Source organism: Pan troglodytes, chromosome 2 (genome assembly GCF_028858775.2).
Source record: "Pan troglodytes isolate AG18354 chromosome 2, NHGRI_mPanTro3-v2.0_pri, whole genome shotgun sequence".
Taxonomy (NCBI): domain Eukaryota; kingdom Metazoa; phylum Chordata; class Mammalia; order Primates; family Hominidae; genus Pan; species Pan troglodytes.
Window position 1 is genome coordinate 103329060 of NC_086015.1, and position 18013 is coordinate 103347072.

The 18013-nt window shown below is 38.3% G+C and overlaps 2 protein-coding genes across 8 annotated transcripts in view; one reads left to right on the forward strand and one right to left on the reverse strand.

Annotated features, from left to right (window-relative positions):
* Positions 1-18013, forward strand: part of CMSS1 (cms1 ribosomal small subunit homolog) — a 361500-nt gene that overhangs the window by 191098 nt on the left and 152389 nt on the right. For 3 of the 7 annotated variants that reach the window (XM_009445995.5, XM_063806051.1, XM_016941542.4), the window contains exon 2: positions 1619-1668. The exons of 3 other annotated variants lie outside the window; for them this stretch is intronic. The gene's annotated coding sequence lies outside the window, so the exon portion shown is untranslated. Of the gene's footprint in view, positions 1-1618; positions 3250-18013 lie in introns of all 7 variants that reach the window. One more of the 7 variants, XM_063806053.1, reaches the window with a different exon arrangement.
* Positions 1-18013, reverse strand: part of FILIP1L (filamin A interacting protein 1 like) — a 287583-nt gene that overhangs the window by 181271 nt on the left and 88299 nt on the right. The window lies entirely within an intron of this gene.

The window sequence follows — 18013 nt, forward strand, 5'->3', positions numbered from 1 at the left end:
GGAAGTGCTGGTGATGTCAAGATGGAAATCTACTCTAGCTGCAAAGAATATAGTCTTTGACAAAAAGAAGGACAATAGCAAAGACAGGGAACAATGGTGGGGTTAATACTATGATCTTTCCAAGTAATTATTAAGTAATTATAAGTCTATTGCACAGCAACATTCAGCATTGTACTTCATTGTACCATTAATGTTTGCATATGTTTGCTAGCCTTGCTTCTCTTACTGTTATAAACTCTAGACTAGGAGGAGTATTGTCTTGCTCTGGCCCTTGTATTTTGCATGCAGAAATAGCATAATGTCATCAATAAACAGTTGTTGGTCATCTGACTAGATGCAGCAAAGTGATTTTATTCCTGGGCATGGGTGGGATTAATTAATAATTACAAAGTGCCTACATAGTTCAGAAACTTGGAACACCTATAAATATAGGAAAGAAACTTTTTTCTGTTTGACATTGATTTTCAGATTTCATATGCAATGATAGTTTTAGCCTTTATCCACCCAAACCTTTACCATAGTTGCTAAGAAATAATAAAAATGACTGGTTTGCAGTAGACTTAAAAGGAAAAATAAAGCTTCTTTGGCCTTTAAATATTAGAATATTCCCGAATGAGAATTCAAATTGAGTGCAAGTGACTGAACTTACTGAGGCCTGTTTCAATTTGATCACTCAAAGCTTTGCCTCCTGTTTGAAGAAATTCTTGGATTTTAACCTACGGTATTATCAAGAATATAAGATCTATCTTCAGTTCAATTTATTTTCCTGTTGTCCTGAAACAAAATGGCAGCCAATATAAATTTCCCCATAATTTCACTGAGGGAGTTAGAGTTCGCAGTAGCGGTAGTAATAATGATAGCATTAAAAGCAGAAACAAGACTGTCTGCTCCTGTTAGCAACCTGAGCAGTCAAAGACATTAATGGACCATGAAGACTAGAGGGCTGGGGTGACTGTGGGTCAGAGCTAATGCACATAGGCAAGCACGGTATAGGGGAAACTTTCGTCACCTCCACTACACTGAGCCTTTTCACTTGATAGACCAAGCTCTTAATTTCCCCAGGTTGTTAATCTGGCACCTTTCATGAACATCAGTATTCACTTTGGAAAATAAAAAAGCAAACAGCCAAAACATCTAAGTGTTAAGGGGAAAGAAAATCAACAGAGGAAATTACAGTAGCACATGATACACTGGCACCTTTTTCTTGAGTCATAGGAGGCAAAGATATTTGAAAGTCTGCAGCTTTGATCGTCTCTCTCTTAGTAACCAGAGGTCTTGAGAAAGAGAGTGCAATGCATGGTTTAGCTGTAGCCCTTATATGTATATGTGTCCACATTTTCAAAACTGACCCCTTAAAATATGTATGAGAGCCAAGTGGTTTGAAAGTAAATACCACTTTCTTTCACCATTGCTTTTGCTCCATGTTTACCATTTCCTTTCTAACATTAGTTACTGTTTCTAAAGGAATTGGTGTTTCCTGATCTGGTATAGTTTCTGTTTGTTTTGGATTGTCCATCAGTTGTTAAGATATCTACCATATGTTTTACAGACTAGTATATTGAGGGTTGAGTACCATACCAAGTTCTCACTTTTTTCTTTCTGTCTCTCTTATTTTTAGGTAAGTCATCTGATTGGAGCCACATTTCATTTGATGGAATTTTCCATTTGGTAAAGTATTGCTATTTTTATCAAATGATGTAAACTGTCATTTTTGTGATTTCTCAGTATGTTTTTTTCCCCACAACATTGTCCTTAGTAGTATACTGTGTTCTGTATGGAAGGAAAAAAAAATGAGTGGGGGAGCGGGGAGGTTTGGAAACAAGAAAAAAGGCATGTAACTGAGTATATTTACATGTCAAAAAACACTTATTGAAAGAAACCTGCCTCTTTATAGCTATTGTCCTCAATTTTGCCTTTTAGAGCTCCAAGAAGTAGAGAAGTTATTATATTTAATGTATTTAGAAAGGACCATGCTTACTTCAGAGAATCCAACTAAGAGCAGTGACTTCCAGTTGTATTTGGTGACAATCTGGCATTCCTCAACATGTTTCTATACATGTTGGCTAAAGCATTCTATATCATCTGAGAGTTTTTCTTTCTTTTTTTTTTTTTTTTTTTTTTTTTTGGAGATGGAGTGTCCCTCTGTCACCCAGGCTGGAGTGCAGTGGCTCGATCTCTGCTCACTGCAACTTCTACCTCCCGGGTTCAAGCAGTTCTCCTGCCTCAGCCTCCTGAGTAGCTGGGATTACAGGTGCGTGCCTCCACGCCCGGATTTTTTTTTTTTTTTTTTGTATTTTTAGTAGAGGTGGGGGTTTCAGCATGTTGGTCAGGCTGGTCTCGAACTCCTGACCTCATGATCCGCCCGCTTCAGCCTCCCAAAGTGCCAGGATTACAGATGTGAGCCACCGCGCCCAGCTGAGAGTTTTTCTTTTGCATCATAGTTTAAGTCTACAAATAATTGCCCCTTTTAAAACAGTTATTTAATAGAAGAAATAGAAAAATACACAATTTAGGAAGTACAAACCCAGGATTCTGTGGTGCAAGGATGGTACCAGGGCTTGTGGTCTGTGATAATAGAAGATTGAAGCTTCTGATATTAAGCACGACAGAGACAAAGGAGTCGTTTCATGACAGCAAATTACTTTTCCCTAATGGTTCTGGATCTTTCATTAGTAAGAAGGATGTCTATGTTTGATACACTTTCTGTAAAAGTGAGGTAGGTTATGAACTTAGGAATTCTTTTTTCCTCAGGGAAATGTTTCTCTTTCTGTAGAACTCGACACGTGTTGATCTATTGAGTATCAAGCAACCAAAACCTAAAAACCTCCTCCCAGCATCATGCCATGCCCAGCGTGTTTCTTGAGTAGTACTTGCATTGTATGTTTTCTTTTAGAGACTAACTTAATAAAAAGATATAATTTAAAACACCCAGAGGACTAGTTAGATGCCATCTTCCTCCAAAATGGAGTTGGACTCCATTTTCTCTTCCTTCCCTCCAGTTTTAATTTTATAAACTAAATACCTGACAATTTATATCTATAAAGCCTGTTGAGATCATGGAATATTAGCATTTATTGTTGCTGATTGAGAGAAGACTCACAATTCTTGAATATTGGATGAAGCACTGGATAGGATGTCATTGATGTTCTGCCAAAAAAGTTCATGTATTAAACCAAAGTTCCTTCTTGAATGGAAGACTGTCCCATCTCTACCCATAGGCTCCACTTCACAGGTCCAAGAGCCCATCAGGTAGGGATGACCTCTGCTCTGTAAAACACTGTGTTTTGGTTGAATGAATGAATAGAAGGATGAGTGGCTGAATGGTTTAATAAATAGATACTCATATCAGACTGTTAAAATTCAAGTTTTAGTATTATAATATTAAAAACTTTTAAAAATAGAGAACTTCCACTTTTAGTCACAGTTATCTTGTTTGGCAATATAAGATATTGTGTGGCTGCTTTCTGATATTTCGATTATGATAATTCCCATATCAATTATCATTTACCTGAATTGGATTTCTTTTGAAAACCTTTGTGAGGGGGGTGGTATGTGGTAAGCAAGGGATGAATATCATCATTGAACTCAAAAGTATTCAAAAAGCAACCTAAAAAATGCAAAATGAAATATTTGTTAATTCTAAACTTGAGTGGGATTTATAATGTCTTTATCTGTCTTTTATATTCCAAAAGGATAAAATATCTAAAATTATTTCTTGTTTTATATCTTTATACTAGAAAGAAGATTGGTAGAATTATTACTTTGTCAACCAATTAGAAGGCCTGCCAAATATGAGATGTATAAAAATAATTTCAGTGCTGTTTCCCCATTTTCTTTTCTGAGAATCTCTAGTTTTCTCATCATATCATTAAAAGCCCAAAACGAAACAAAATATTATTTGTATTTTTCAAAAAATTGATTATCCAGAGGAAACTCCAGCTTTCTAGTGTAGTATTTTCTAACTTTGGAGGAAATCAAGAGCCTTGTAAGGACTACATATCACTTAGTAAAGGGTAGAAACTTATGGGAATAAGAATTTTCTCTAACATTGGGAAGGCTGGGAGAGGTTCTAGTGCTTCAGGAGGATTTCACATTCCCCCACCGTGGGCCTAATTATTTCATAGACTCGGTTCAGCTAAACTACCATCATAAAAGGCAGACATACATGGTTGTCCCAATTATAAAATCAGTTGACATCAAGTTTTCCAGATTAAATCACTAGTGATGGATTGATTTCTGGGTCCAGGAAGCATATTCTTTTTTTTTTTTGGGGGGGGGGGTGTGGGGAGGGACAGGTTTTCTCTCTGTTGCCAAGGCTGGAGTGCAGTAACATGATCCCAGCTCACTGCAGCTTCCACCTGCCAGGCTCAAGCAGTCCTCCCATCTCAGCCTCCTAAGTAGCTAGGATTACAGACTGTGCCACCACACCCAACCAATTTTTTATTTTATGTATGTATGTATTTATTTATTTATTTGGAGAGACAGGGTTTTTTCATGTTGTCAGGGCTGATCTTCACCACACCCAGCCAATTTTTTTGTTTGTTTGTTTTGTTTGGAGAGACAGGGTTTTGTCTTGTTGTCTGGGCTGATCTTGAACTCCTGGGCTCAAGCAATCCACCCACCTTGGCCTCCCAAAGTGCTGGGATTGTTGGCATGAGCTACCATGCCCAACTGCATATTCTGACAGCAGCCCATTTCAAGGCCAGTGAGGTTTTTTTTTTGTTGTTGTTGTTGTTGTTGTTGTTGTTTGAGATGGAGTCTTGCTCTGTCACCCAGGCTGGAGTGCAGTGGCGATCTTAGCTCACTGAATCCTCCACTTCCCAGGTTCAAGCGATTCTCCTGCCTCAGCCTCCTGAGTAGCTGGGATTGCAGTCACATACCACCATGCCCAGCTAATTTTTGTATTTTTAGTAGAGACCGGGTTTCCCCATGTTGGCCAGACTGGTCTCGAACTCCTGACCTCAGGTGGTCCATCCACCTCGGCCTCCCAAAGTGCTGGGATTACAGGCATGAGCCACCACACTCGGCTGGCCAGTGAGTTTTATTAGATAAAAAGTATGTAGAGAATGTTTGAAATTATATTTATAAGAGAAAATGAATGACCATATTCATTTTGTTTTCTTTGTAAAATAAGCTTCTAAACAGTGAAACGATATTTTTTCCTAGTTTTATTAAGGTTTAGTTGGCAAATAAAAATTGTGTACATTGACTGTGTACAATGCAATGTTTGATGTATGTATACCTTGTGAAATGATTAAATCCAGCTAATCAACATACTCATCATCTCACATATTTTGTGGTGAGAAAATTTAAAATCTGCTATTTTAGCAATTTTCAAGTGTACAATATGTTGTTAACTATAGTCACCGTGCTTCACAATAGATCAACAGAATTCCTGTCTAACTGAAACTGTGTACCCTTTGAACAACATCTCCCCATGTTCCTCTGTGCCGCCCCCTTCCCACTGCCCCTTGCTCCTGGCAACTGCCACTCTACTCTCTGCTGCTATGAATTTGATTTTTTAAGATTCCACATGTAAGTGAGATCATACAATGTTTGTCTCTTTGTCCCTGGCTTATTTCATTTAACATAATGTCCTCCAGGTTCATCCACATTGTTGAAAATGACAGAATTTCTTTCTTTGTAAACCCTGAATAGTAGTATTACATTGTATATGTATATATATATTATATATATATCACATTTTCTTTATCCATTCATCTGTCAATGGACACCTAAGTTGATTCCACATCTTGACTGTTATGAATAATGCTGCAATGAATATGAGAATGTAGATATCTTTTCAAGATACTTATTTCATTTCTTTTGGCTATATACCCAAAAATGGGATTGTTGCATTATATGGTAGTTCTATTTTTTATTTTTTTAGAAACCTGCAGACTTATTTTCTGTAATAGCTATTCTAATTTACATTCCCACCAACAGTGTATAAGAGTTCCCTTTCTCCACATCCTCACCAACACTTTTCTTTTGTCTGTTTGATAATAACCATTCTAACAGATGTGAGGTGATATCTTATTGTGGTTTTAAATTTTGTTTCCCTGATGTCTAGTGATGTTAAACATTTTTTCATATACCTGTTGGCCATTTGGATGTCTTCTTTTGAGAAATGTCTTTTCAGGTTCATTTTTAATTGGGTTGTTTATTTTCTTGCTATTGAGTTCTTTGAGTTCCCTATATGTTTTGGATATTGGATATTAACCCTTTATCAGATGATTGGTTCACAAATGTTTTCTCTCATTCCATAGGTTGCATCTTCATTCTATTGATTTTTTTTTTTTTTTTTTTTGCTGTGTCAAAACTTTTTATCTGATGCAACACCATTTGTCTTTTTCTTTTCTTTTTTTTTTTTCTTTCTTTCTTTTTTTTTTTTTTTTTTTTTTTTTTGCTCCTGTTGCTTGTGTTTTGGGGATCATATCCAAAAATTATTTCCCCTACCATTATCAAGAAGCTTTTTCCCCATGTTTTTTCATCTAGTAGTTTTATAGTTTCAGGTTTTACATTTAAGGCGTTAATCTATCTTGAGTTGAATTTTGTGTATTGTATGAGATAAGGGTCTAATTTCATTCTTCCTCATGTAGATATCCAGTTTTCCCTACACCATTTGTTAAAGATGCTGTCCTTTCCCTATTTTGCATTTTTGGCACCTTTGTTGTAGATCATTTGACCCTAAAGATGTGGATTAATTTCTGGGCTCTCTGTTATGTTCCCTTGGATTATATGTTTGTTTTCATGACAGTACCATGCTGTTTTGATTACTATAGCTTTATAGTGTATTTTTAAATCAGGTAGTATGATGCTTCAAGCTTTGTTCTTTTTGCTCGAGATTGGAGTATTTGAGGTGGTTTCATACGAATTTTAGGATTGCTTTTTCTATTTCTGTGAAAAATCTCATTAGAATTTTGATAGGTATTGCATTGAATCTACAAATTGCTGTGGGTGCTATGGAAATTTTAACAGTATTCATTTTTCTAATTCATGAACACAGGATATCTTTCCATTTATTTGTGGGACAATATTTTTTACACATTCTTGGTTTCAAGTTCGTTGCTTCTAGAATTCTGATGGTCCTTGAAACCGAATGCTAAGATTATTGAGTAAAAGTTAGCCACAGCTGTGACTGAAATTACAGAAGAGAAACTTGCTCTTAAATTTTCTGTGCTTCAGTGTCTTCATCTTTTTTGCTTTCATCAAGCTGTAAGTTCCTTGAAGTTAGGGACTTGTCACACAGCCTGGTACACAGAAGGCACTCACTGAATATCTGATAAATGAGAGGAGGGACTACTGAATGTAAAATAATCTCTATCACATATGATCATTGTAGGGAATAATGAGGCGATGTATATATGTGGAGAACCCAAAAATTGTTGCTCAAAAATTGTTTTTTTAAAAACCTGATCCATGCTAATCAAATTCACAAAAAGACAGATTGCCTTTTTAATTTTTTTATTTTCTAAAATATTTTCATTGCTTTACCTTAAAAGAACATGTGCTGACCATAATTTAATCTTTTTTAGATGACCCAAGATTATTATTCACAACACTTCATTTCAGCAAGTGTGATGATCCTTGCAGGCCGTTTTGTGGATTTAGAGGTCTCTTTATCACTCTCCTAGACAGTTTCTGAGTGCTGAGCATTGGGGCTATTGGGTCAGCTTTTGTTTGTTTGTTTGTTTGTTTTTGAGACGCAGTTTCACTCTTGTTGCCCAGGCTGGAGTGCAATGGTGCGATCTCGGCTCACTGCAACCTCCGCCTCCTGGGTTCAAGTGATTCTCCTGCCTCAGCCTCCTGAGTAGGTGGGATTACAGGCATGCGCACCACACACAGCTAATTTTGTATCTTTAGTAGAGGCAGGGTATCTCCATGTTGGTCAGGCTGGTCTCAAATTCCTGACCTCAGGTGATCCACCCACCTCGGAAAGTGCTGGGATTACAGGTGTGAGCTACTGCACCCAGCTTGCTCAGCTGTTTATAACTTTTCTGATTTCTTGGCTGTGAAGACTGGCAGACTTCTGTGAGGGTGCCTTGCTGAAACTTCCTCCCTAATGTGAATGCTCCTAATCTTCTGTGACCTTGAAACTAAAATACTTTGCCGTATGAATATGCATATAAAATAGGAGTACACTAGGAAGCTCTTTCACATGTAAAGTCCATGCAATTCATAAACTGGCTGCTCTTGAATCCTTTTTATCCTTTCACTTATTTCTTGAATCTGAATTATAACATTTTAGATATGTGCAAAGTTGCTATAAACTTATAAAGCAGACATTTCCTTTATCTCTTTTCTTAATAGTGCTTCTAGGAACAGATGCAGATTTCATGACATCTTAGTCTATGTTATCTAATGGCAAAGTGAGAATTAGTTGTGTCCAAAATATCAATCAGAATATTTCCATCTAATTATAGTTCACAGCTTCCTTATGAATCATTTTAATTTACATAAGATTTGCTTTAATTTTGTTGAACAGTAATGGAGATCTTTAAATGGGTTTTTGTTTTTCAAATTCACCAGTTTCTCACATGTGTGTATAATTCTTCATAAAGACTTCTATAGCACCTCATTTTGATATTTTTCCTTGTCAAAATGATATTTCCTGAAAATGTTTGTCATCAAAAATCAGAATTTATAAAATATCTGATCAAGTATATGTCTGTATCTGATTATCAATTAAGCTGAAAATGAATTGAGTGCTGGAGTAAAGTCCCATCCAGTTGGTCCATTATACAGAGCGGAAAGCACTAACATGTTACATCAGCAAAGGTTTTTGGGGCTCCAGTGTAGATTGGAGCAGTGAAGTTAGATGAAATTTGTAGCACCTCCTGATGACCATGCTAATCACTCCTCTACCACAGTTACCTCTCCCATTATTAGTAACTTGTTAGTTAGCTCATCACATTTCTTCAGCACCATTTTATCCTCTTTAACCATCTGTCCTATTTATATACTCAGATATACCTGGCACCTACCAAATGAGAGTAAGCACCATAGTAACCAAAGAGTGAAATTATTGTATATGTACTTTGTGCTGTCAGCAACATGTATCCTGAGATCTTTGTTGAAGAGTCAGTTAATGAAATTTGAGAGTCCTTGGATTATCTGACATGTAAAGTTGTGAGCCAGATGTGGTGGCATGCACCTGTAGTCCCAGCACTTTGGGAGGCCCAGCGGGGAGGATCCCTTGAGCCCAGGAGTTCAAAACCAGCCGAGGCAACAAAGTGAGACACTGTCTCTAAAAATAATACAAAAAAAAGAAACACTGGTCTTCTCCGACCTTCAGTGCTCCTGGTTTTCAGGTCTTCAGATCCAGACTGGAATCTCTACCATCAGCTTTCTATTTCTCAGGCCCATAACTACATCGCCAGTTTTCCTGGATCTGTAGCTTGCAAATTGCAGATTGTGGAACTTCTCAGCCTCCATAATTGCCTGGAGCTTCCCAGGCAAAGACTTTGAAATTCTGAGAAGGGTATTCAGGAGGATTTTTAAGTTGTGCACAGTGACCAATATGTATAAAAGGTGAAGGCTAGGTCCAGGGGCTCACGCCTGTAATCTCAGCACTTTGGGAGGCCGAGGCGGGCAGATCACCAGGTCAAGAGATCGAGACCATCTGGCCAACATGGTGAAATCTCGTCTCTATTAAAAATACAAAAATTAGCCGGGCGTGGTGGCATGTCCCTGTAATCCCAGCTACTCAGGAGGCTGAGACGGGAGAATTGCTTGAACCCAGGAGGCAGAGGTTACAGTGAGCTGAGATCGTGCCATTGCACTCCAGCCTAGGCGACAAGAGCAAAACTCCATCTCCAAACAGAAAAAAAGAAAGAAAAGTGAAGCAAGCAGGATTAAAGTGTGAGAAATTAAACTGCAGTGTTGTGGCCACAAAACTTCAGCATATTTTGTAGGTGCACTGGAGTTGAGAGGGCCCTTCAAAGTCAGATGAGGCTCATTTGTGTTGTCAAAAATGGAAATGGATAGCCACATGCAGAAGAATGAAATTTGACCTTTATCTCACACCATCTACGAAAATCAACTCGAAATGAATTAAAGACTAAAACTTAAGGCTGAAATCATAAAATTGCTAGTAGAAAACAAAAAAAAAATGCTTCTTGACATGAGTCTGGGTAGGGATTTTTTGGATATGATATCAAAGCACAGGCAACTAAAGCAAGAATAGATGAATGAAATTACATCAAACTTAAAAGTTTCTGCATAGCAAAAAAAAAAAAAATCAACAGAGTGAAAAGGCAGCCTATGAAATGGAAGAGTATATTTGCAAACCATGTATCAGGTAAGGGGTTAATGTATAAGACTGTCCTACAACTCAATAACAAAAAACAAATAAGCTCATTAAAAAATTGTCAAAGGCCCTGAATAGACATCTCTCAGAAGAAGATAAATAGCCAAGAGGTATATAAAAAGGTGTTGAACTTCACTAATCATCAAGGAAATATAAATCAAAACCACAGTGAAACATCACTCACAGCTGTTAGAATGACTGTTATCAAAAAGATCAAAGATAAGTGTTGGCAAAGTGTGAGGAAGAGAGAACCCTTGTACATTGTTCAAGGGAATGTAAATTGATACAGCAGTATGGAGGTTCCTCAGAAAATAAAAATAGGTCTACCTTATTATCCATCAATTCCATTTCTGGGCATATATCCAAAAGAAAATCAGTGTCAAAGCAAAAAGTAGCCTGGTATGGTGGCACATGTCTAGTTTCAGCTACTCGGGAGGCTGAGGCAGGAGGATCTCTTCAGCCCAGGAGACTGAGGCTGCAGTAAGCTATGATCATGCCACTGCACTCCAGCCTGGGTGAAACAGCCAAGGGGTAAAAGACATAAAAATATGAATTGACAGGAGAGTAACCTCTCAAACCTTACCCTTACCAAAAGGAATAGCAGGTGATTGAAAATTAATAATAAGTGATGACATTTAAAAAATAATCTTAAAGTTCTTTAAAAATTTATTTTTAGTGATTTAATTTCTAAAAAGATTTTTAAAGTAATTTTTTAAAAGAGAAAAGTAAATACGTAAAATTGTTGTATTTTAATGTATTTAAAGACAGTAGTAGATACTTTTTTCCTCTAAAATTATTTCTAGATATCTTGACTATTGCTGTTGACTATCTTTCCATTCCTTTTCTATTTAAAACTCCTCTCTTTTTAAACAGTATGAATGTATGCTGATGTATGTTTGTGTAAGACTGCGATTCACATTCTACAGAACTATCATCTTTCAAACTATTATAGCAAAATTAAGGAGTAAGATAATTTTTCATCATATTGTCATCCAACTTCATGACTTATTTTCATTTTTTTAATGTACTTGGCATGTATGGAAGAGAATTCCAGAAAGCTACAGTGACTCTTTTTTTCACTTAAAGGAAGTGGCTAGAATGAGATTGAGGGCAAGGGGGAATGTGGCACAAGGAAACTGGCTTGAAAGCTCTGTGTATTATGTGCAATTTTATTTTCTGAGTAATATCACTGATTCAGTAATTACCCTGGGTAGTAGCCATACAAGCTTTCTTGTTCCCTGGAAAGCCTTACTATAATCCAGAACTTTGCTAGCATATCATATACCTTGTAATTTTATTTTCTAAAATTAAGTGGCATTTAATGTCTTCATTTCCCCATGTAACCTTTTAAAAGCCTTGTATCTTCATTTATTTTATTGCTCCCACACCCTCTTTCTGTTTCACATAATTCTTTGCAATTTACTTCACTATTCTGCAAATAAATCATTTGCAGATTTTCTAAAAGCTGTATTCTCGCATTTAGGACTTGGTGCCATGGTTTCTTAGTAGAAGACAACTTTACAACCAGAAGTTGCAAGTTCCCCAAGTTCAAAATCTGTACATGTTTGCACTAGAAAGCCAAAATATTCCCTCTGTAGTCACTGAACTTCCAAAAGAAAATACATGCTGTCAGCCTAGACAGAATTGATTCATTTAGGCTCTAATCGTTTTGAAGGCCTCAGGTAGGGCTTGCGAGACTTAGCATTGCTTTGGCCATTCTGTTTTGAGGACTGCAATTGGGTTATATCTTTTGCCATAAACTAAAAGGAATAGCAGCAGATTGAAAATGAATAATAATTGATAACATTTTTAAAATAGTCTTAAAGTTCTTAAAAAGTGTTTATTTTTAGTGATTTCATTTAAAAATTGCAAAGCGAGTATACATGTTACTATTAACTTACTAAGAACTATTTTTTTAGAAAGTAATGAATAATTAGCTTTTTTTTTTTTTTTTTTTTTTTGAGACAGAGTCTTGCTCTGTTGCCAGGTTTGGAGTACAGTGGCACGATCTCAGCTCACTGCAACCTCTGCCTCCCAGGTTCAAGTGATTCTCCTGCCTTAGTCTCCCAAGTAGCTGGGACTACAGGCATGCGCCATCATGCCCAGCTAATTTTTGTATTTTTAGGGCCGGGCGCGGTGGCTCACGCCTGTAATCCCAGCACTTTGGGAGGCCGAGGCGGGCGGATCACGAGGTCAGGAGATCGAGACCATCCTGGCTAACACGGTGAAACCCCGTCTCTACTAAAAATACAAAAAATTAGCCGGGCGTGGTAGCGGGCGCCTGTAGTCCCAGCTACTCGGGAGGCTGAGACAGGAGAATGGCGTGAACCCGGGAGGCGGAGCTTGCAGTGAGCCGAGATCGCGCCACTGCACTCCAGCCTGGGCGACAGAGCGAGACTCCGTCTCAAAAAAAAAAAAAAAAAAAAAAAAAAAATTTTTGTATTTTTAGTAGGGACAGGGTTTCACCATGTTGGCCAGATGGTCCTGATCTCTTGACCTTGTGATCTGCCCGCCTCGGCCTCGCAAAGTGCTAGGATTACAGGCGTGAGCCACCACGCCTAGCCTAATTTTGCATTTTCTTAGTGCCAGTGTGCTGTACTTTTCAAGGCCGGTCAATTGCCTAAGACCTCAAATCCTGACGCAAAATTCCCCAGCTTACTGCTCTCACATAGAACACACTTGTGCCAGTGTCACTGCTTTTCCAGGCATCAAGCAAAACCATTGGAAGTAGCTGAATTTCTAGCGACACCCTATAGAGCTCTCCTTATATATAATAAGTTCATTCTTCTTTGGAGTTGTTAAAAAGTGAGGCTCAGGTTTTTGTGCCCTCAACTTTATCCCCCTTGGTTTATTGCTGCCTTCCAAGTTCAGCATCTCAGCATTTTTATTTCAAGAAATAAGCTTATGATGCACAGCATTAAGCAAGACACTTTGGGAGAGGAGGAACCCTTCCCGGAATTTCAGAAGTCTCCTTGTAGAGAAAATTCCTGTAATGTTTTGTTTTACTTCAAAAATCTGAGTGCCAGAAAGAACAGAGTCAAGAAAGGAGCTATCGTGAGCTCTTGAATTTGAAGCAAAGTCTGTACTGTGACCCTATTTTAGAAGATCACTGGCCCTCCATAGAGCACTACTTTGAACAAATCGGTGAATTTTAAATCAAGTGTCTTGGTTGCTTATATTTTTAAAATCTCAAAAGATCTAAATTCAGATGCCAGTGAAAGCTTTGTAAAGGGAACCTCCCCTTCCTCAGCCTACCCTTAACTTGCATTCTGGGAACTTCTAGGTGCTTTAGATATTCCCTAAATGATTAAAGAATAGATTATAATTCAATAGAACAGTGATTTGCTGGTTAAAGGAAGAATAGCTGATACTTTATGAAACTGTTCTTAGAATAGCTTGGATGCTAGATCCCATTGTGTGTGTGTGTGTGAGAGAGAGAGAGAGAGAGAGAGAGAGAGAGAGAGTTATGAGGGGGGCACCAAGACAGACATAGTTATACCCATTTCCTTTTTCCATAAAGCATTTGCAGTAGCTTGTAACCAACACACATTATAAAATTTACATAGGGATTTTTAAAATTTTAAATAAAAATAGAGGGAAGCCCTTGGAAAAGAAATGATATTAGAATAATGTTGAGTCTCTTGGGAATCCTGCAAGTCTTTTGCTTCAGATGCAATTGCAGTAGCATTGAGAGAGAAGTCAAACGTCAAACACAGTTCTGTCCTGAAGAAAAGGAGCAGACCTTCCATTGGTCCTCCACTCCACCACCACCCTAAGTTGAGCCAGTGCCATGTCCAATATCAGCCCTTGGGCTTCACCTGGCCTGTGCATTCATTCTAGTTCCACTGTCTCTGCCTTCATGCTTGTTACGGCACAACTCTGCTACAGTATTCATTCCATTTCTTTGGAAAGGCCTGCAGTTCAACAATTGCGCATCCCATTACAGAAACAGCATTGAGCATGATTTTGGAAAAATCACACATATATCTTATATTGGACCTGAGTATTCAAAGACAGTTTCAGACACCCTTGGTTTATTATTCTTTTGGCTTCAGAAGTACATTCATGGAATGGACATAGATGAGGGATACCCAGAAACTGGCCAAGCACAGGGGGAAAGAAAGAGGGAGATTCCATTCTGCCTGACTCAGCTGGGATAGGTAGAAAACCTAAGGATCTTTTTCTTCAGCAGTCATCATATGTTTCCATCATTTGTTCCCATGGTTATTTTCTGCTGCCCAGTTGTTATTTGTACTTATTTAAAAACATCAGTGCATGGGCCTCAAGAGGCAAAGAGAGTTGAGGTCCTACACTAGAGTCAGAATATTCAAAGTTTTGGACTGAGGTTTCACCTCTGAGCCATGCTTTTTTATTACACTACATTTGGCTGAAGATCTGACACTAGATGCACCATAACCATTGCAAAGGCCATGCAATCTCTTGCTTTTTAGATTTCCACTGACATTTTTGCCTGCTGTTAGAGTAGCCACACCTCTCCATGAGTTTCAGGTGTTTTAACCATTTAGGAAAAAGAGGGGAGGGAGAAAGAAATGAATCAGTAGTAAAGAGATGGTGCCTGAGAATGGAAAGATCACAGCTGAAAGTGGAGTATGTGCTACCTTCTGGCCCAGACCAGGTGGCTGGGTGTAGATGGACGTTGTGTGTATCCCCAATGCAGTAACCCTTACAGAGATAATTCTCCCAGTTTAGCCACCACGAAGTATTGTTCTTTGTTTTTCCATAGTGCTTGTCAAAATGCTATGACAACTGACTGGTTTTATGCAAACAGAGCCTGGCTCTCAAGAGACAGTGTGTCTGAAAGTCAAACATGGATGGCAGCCATTGGCACACAAAGGAGTCAGAAACCACAGATTGTTTTCTCGTTGGATGAACAGCTTAAAGCAACGTAAAGTTAATTGAAGAATTCCTTGAAAGTGAAGTCAGACTAAAAAGAAATGCTCCGAGTCTATAATTTACTAAATGTGAAAGAACTGTAAGTGGTATGAGACTAAAAGAGTTTCTTGGGGGGAGAGAACATTTTTGTAAACAGATCTGGCTTTTATTTTTGCTTGGGCTGTTTTAATTATTTGCTCTAATAATGTAGATCTCCAGAAGAATCTCTAATTAGGTAAGGCTTGATTTATGGAGTTGGCCTCATATAAACCATGATGTCATGGTATGCTGCAGAAAATTACAGGCCTGGTCTCGCCATTGAAAACTAGTATTTCTACCTAGAACTACTCCTGCTCTGCATGTCTTACTCTCAGGAAAGCAAAGCATACTATGTTCTCCTTCACAGTGCTCATTGCCCAGGTAAACTCAACATATAGTATTACTCATCAAATAATCTTAGCAAACATTTTAAAAACTGGGGAGGGAGGAGTAGAAGAAAAATGCTAGCAGTTAAAGAAATCTTTACTTCCTGGGAACTTAGTAGATACCAACCTATGATTCTCAGTAGAAGTGGGTTCACTCCCCCTTCAGCTGACAGACTGGCAAGGATATGCCAGACTATCAAGAGTAGTGTCTGTGTGTCCCTTCCTCCCACAACTCTAACTACATCTTCCACACTCCGTCTTCAGCTCCTTCCTGGAAAGGTCTTTCAGTGTCATGGTCGCCTATTTCATCTGGTTGTAAATAACAGCCATGGGGCCTCTGTAATATTTCACCAGGGTTCTTACTCCCTTTCCCATTGCAGTAGAAGCCTTGGTGTAGAGCCAAGGCCTTTTCTTTGATTATAGGTTTGCCGATTACAATTTCCTAACATTTTTCTCATGTTAATTATACCTTAGTGATTGCATTTTCTATGATTTCTCATTTCAATTTTGTTAAATTTTGGCCCCTATAGAGCAGACTGTAGAAGGAATCCTTCTAGATTTTTACAAATTGTTTTCCTGTCTTCCACAATTGTCTGATTTACATCTGCCCTGAGAGTCAGTTTAAGTCACCTGCCTTTATCAGGTCTCCTTAGACTATTCAATGTACCTTTCATAGGAAGCAACTCTTTTCTTTCATGGTTATATTTCACCAGTTTACATCATATTAAATTATGTAATTATAGTAACAAATCCAACAGGCATAGGCAGGTTTGAGAACAAATACAACTCTAAACAGTTGGAAGAAATGCATGGGATATACTAGTGAGTGACCTTCTAGCCTCTCTTATTCAGCATGTGTGGGCTCAGTCCTGGTTGAAACACAGGGATAGAATTGGTTAAGTGGAGCTCAGTTACGGAGGCTTCTGAATCTGTGCTCTCCACACTGTCTTCATTTTATGGAGGGGGTCCAGGGTGGTTACAAGGCTTGCCCAAGGTCAGAAACATTCGTAGCCAAGCAGGCTATCCTGACTTTCAAGCTATCAGGGCACCAGAGCAGGACTGATATCCTGGGCTTTTAATGTGCTTGTCTGACTGCTGCCAAAGGTAAAAAATGCAAGTTTATCGAGCTTGATTTATTACCACAAAATATCTGTCTTGATGCTTACTTTACCCATAGTTTTTGTGTTACTAATTAACACGCATTTTTCTTTGAATTCTTCCTGATAATAAAACAGACTCTTTGTTATTGCAGGGAGTTAATCGAGGCCGTAAGATTTCCCAATTCTGTCAATGACCATACTTAGCTAAAAGAGAGAAAGGCTGAGTGGAAGAATTTTCCTATGCCTATAGTAGGGCTCGTCCTTCTTGCCACTACACAGCCCCATACTGTTTGTGGCTATTTTTGTTGGTCTAAAGGGCACAGGCCTCTGAAACAAAACTGCTTTTGGGTTTGAGCCAGATGATTAGGTTTGTATTTATTTGATCACATTCACAAACCGTATTTGCTAACTTTCCTAATACCAACTTGGGAAGATTTTTTTTAAATCACTTTCCTTCTTCTCTTCCTTCCTTCCAGTGTTGTCTTCCTTCCCCACCCACTTTCAGAAAGGATTTGATGTTGCCTAGGGTTAAAATAGATAAATAAAATCAAAACCATTAGGATGAATACGAAGGAACAGGGAAAGATGTTATACTCGAATCCCTGAGGTAAGATGGCTTTGCTGTTATATTGAGCAGTGCATTTAGCTCTGAGCTTCCTGGTAGACAAAGTGAAACAAGTCTTTGGGTTCATGTTATTTCTATTTGCTGAGGAGAAACATACCAGATCGTCCACAGAGACATTGTTACCAGGCACTTTATTCTAAGCCAGTGATTTTCATGTAAGTGAAGCTAAATAATCATCTAGAATAGGGGATTCATATATACATTAGAGTTTGAGAAGCTCTGCTGTAGTCGACCTCCATTTTTTGTTGGTAAGCCCAGGGAAGATAAATAATTTGCTGGTTACCAGGCTTGGTGGTGATAACACAGGCTTAGAGCCAGTTTGCCTTGGTACCAGCCTGGGCCTCGGAGCTCCCTTGTTTGGAAAGCACAGGTGTAGTGAGATGTGGTATTAGAGCTGGTATGGTCAAGTACCTTACCTCGCTCCCAGGCAATATGGACACAGACTATGACCTGAGTCTTGGGATTTAGACTTAATGAAATCAGAATATGTGAAAGAGGAGTTTTTTTCAAGAAGCTTTTCTTTTTACCACGAGGCTGGACGAGGCTGGACCTCTGTATCAGGATGCTGTCAAATTGCCATAGAGGAGAAATCTGGAAGAGTAGGCTGTAGCAGGTATCCTTTTTATGGCCTGTTTTAAAATACTTTGTCAAAAATGCC